Source organism: Triturus cristatus, chromosome 4_1 (assembly GCF_964204655.1).
Source record: "Triturus cristatus chromosome 4_1, aTriCri1.1, whole genome shotgun sequence".
NCBI lineage: Eukaryota > Metazoa > Chordata > Amphibia > Caudata > Salamandridae > Triturus > Triturus cristatus.
This window is the reverse complement of record NC_140585.1, coordinates 1,162,718,798-1,162,721,803: the sequence shown is the minus strand read 5'-3', so window position 1 is coordinate 1,162,721,803 and position 3,006 is coordinate 1,162,718,798. Positions and strand designations below refer to the sequence as shown.

The following is a 3,006-nucleotide window of genomic DNA, read 5'->3' as shown; positions in this document are numbered from 1 at the left end:
CCACACAAGCAGCCCTGAAAAGGATTCTCAGACCTGCCACTGCAGAGTCTGCATGCAGTTGGTAAATGCAATGTCGACCTGACAAGTGCACCCACTTGCCAGGCCCTAATCCTCCCTTTTCTTACAGATAAGTCAACCCTAAGGTAGGCCCAAGGTACCACTTTGGGCAGTGTGCTTAGTATGTTAAAGGCAGGACATGTACTGATAGTTAATTACATTGAGTGACAGTTACAGAGGGTCGCGCGCATCCCGTATGCGCACAACTCGAGTGAAGCGAGACCGGCGGCGTCAGAAGCTGCGACCGGAGTTAGGCTGAGCGGGGCCCGAACAGCCTGCCATGGAGCCCACCCGTGGCCGGCCCCATCGAAGCTGAAGAGGAGATAACTCTGGATTGTACACGTCTTCAACACAGCCCTGCAGAGTTGGATGTGGAACCTGCTGTTTGATTGGACTGCTGTACTGGAGGGGCAGGACTAATCAATCCTGTACACGCCCTTCGAGTTGAAATTAAAACTGAACATGGGCCAGAAGGTCACTGTGGGGATAAAAACTGGACATGCGGGACCCAGGCTACAGGCCGCTGAAGCCAGAGTTGCAAGGCCAGGACTACTGCACCCCTCCCCGTCTGGACCCTCTGCTGGACATGCCATGTGTCTCGCACCAAGTTCAACTTCAGCACTCCTGGAACAATGATAACCGTTCACTCAATGTCTTTGTGAAGGAGGACGACAAACTTATCTTCCACCGGCACACGGTGGCACAGAGTACAGATGCAATCCGTGGCAAGGTGGGCTACACAAGAGGCCTGCACGTCTGGGAGATCTCCTGGGTCATGAGGCAGCGGGGTACACATGCTGTTGGGGTGGCCACAGCAGATGCTCCTCTTCACTCTGTGGGATACACAACGCTGATAGGGAACAATGGGGAGTCCTGGGGCTGGGACCTGGGACGCAATAAACTCTACCATGATGGCAAGAATCAGCAAAGCAGAACATACCCTGCGTTCTTGGAGCCTGATGAGACTTTCATTGTTCCCGACACCTTCCTTGTTGTGCTCGACATGGATGAGAGCACATTCAGTTTCATTGTGGACGGGCAGTACATGGGTGTGGCCTTTCGTGGACTCAAGGGCAAGAAACTTTACCCTGTGGTCAGTGCAGTCTGGGGACACTGTGAAATCAGGATGCGCTACTTGAATGGGCTGGACCCGGAACCCCTGCCTCTGATGGACCTCTGTCGAAGGTCTGTGCGCCTTGCTCTGGGAAAAGACAGACTGAGCGAAATCCATAGCCTTCCACTGCCAGCCTCTCTCAAGGGCTATTTACTATACCAGTGACCATGGGATTAGCATGGCTCTGTGTGCTCACAATGTGGACTTATCTAGCTCTCACAGCCAGAGTTGTGCCCTCAACTCCTGTAACCGAGACTGCTGCTGAGGTCCTCGTACTGCCTGAGAAGTACATCCAACGGAAGGGCTCTAACTTTCTTCTGTCCAGCATGTTCCAAGTATTAGAAGGTTCTTTTGGTGGAAGTAATGTTTCTGCTCATAGTCCCAATTAAGCTTGTGCCACCCTTTTTTAAAGGCGAGTGGATCAAAAGAATGCAGAATATTGATGAAAAACATATGGTAATGACTTGCTTTCGTGGAGTACGGACGGCTGTAGGTACCGGGAACTGTAATGAGGGAGGTTTGTGATCTGATCATGGGAGCTCTGGCATCAACGCCACATACCACCATTTCTAACCTGGTCTTATGCAGATGCTTCAGTTGATTCAATGCTTCTAACCTGACAGCTTTTTCGTTCCTGAGCATAGTAATTTATTCAGAATGAAGGTCTTGTTTCTATGTTCTTTTTGGTTATGTCTTTTGCTCGTTTTATGTTGTCCCAAAACTAAACACTAAGCCTGGGGTGAGGACAGGCATTGCTGTTACCTTTCTCAACTTTGTGTTGCAGAACGTGAAAAGATAGGAGCTGCCGTGGCGGAGAGAATTTGCTCCTCACCTTCACAATTCAAGTGCAATAGTGACTTTAAATCCTATCGGGCTGCTTTTACCCAGAAAATCCACGACCCTGCAGGTGCAGTGTAGGCTAGATGTTTATGACCAGGGATGAAGTCATTGCTGCTTTGCTGATGAGAAGATACGATATAGTGATTCTTGCAGGATGTGAGTTTTTGATACCGCACTTTATATTGGTGAGATGCTGGAGTTAGTGCCTTCACCTGTGAGTAGGGCAGGCGAGATGGGGGAAGAAAGTTTAAACTATTAACCCATTTTTGCTGATCAAGAATTTGTGCTCGCCTCTTTAGGAATGCAGGTGAAGTGGCATTGACTCGTCTATATACTTTTCCTTGCCCAACACAGATGCGTATCCTCCATGCCAAAAGGAAATGGCATTGGCACATTCTCATCCTCCACATCCTTGCTGCACCGAGCTTTTTTTTGGGGGGGGGGCTGTTAATGAAGTACGGTGGCTGAATGCAACCATGCTCTGCAGCCTATTTCTGATACGACCTCAAGCTGTACTCTTGAAAGTGCCCCAGCCTTATAGGTGCACCATTCATTTAGAAGCCTGGCAGCGCTGGGATCTGTATCTCTGCTACATTGCGCTGATTGGTTTGGCCTTGCTGGACTGGGCTCCCTACCAGGTTCTCCCCTCTAATCTTACCCCGTTTTACATTGCACATTTTGTCTGGGACTTTGTCACAAAGGTACTATTGTTGGATGAGTTTATCAAATTGTTTAATATATGTTGAATTGTGAGTTTGTATGTTGTTGCCTGATTCTTGGTACCATTTTTTTAATATGAAGTATATTTTTTAACGCACAATGGTCCCAAGAAACCTGTTATTAGGACATTTTCCCTTCTCCGTTCACTTTTAGGAAGGTTTTATGCTTTGGGGTGTTGGAGGGGCCTTCCTGGTAGCATTGGATGCCTAAGGAGTTGTAACATGGCTATTGAAATTGCTGGACACTCTTGCCTTTTTAATGCAAGCGGTCTTCCG

The 3,006-nt window shown here is 48.5% G+C and overlaps 1 pseudogene; it reads left to right on the top strand.

Moving 5' to 3' along the window:
- Positions 1 to 269: 269 nt before the first annotated feature.
- Positions 270 to 2,592, top strand: LOC146856256 (SPRY domain-containing SOCS box protein 1 pseudogene; annotated as a pseudogene).
- Positions 2,593 to 3,006: the final 414 nt, after the last annotated feature.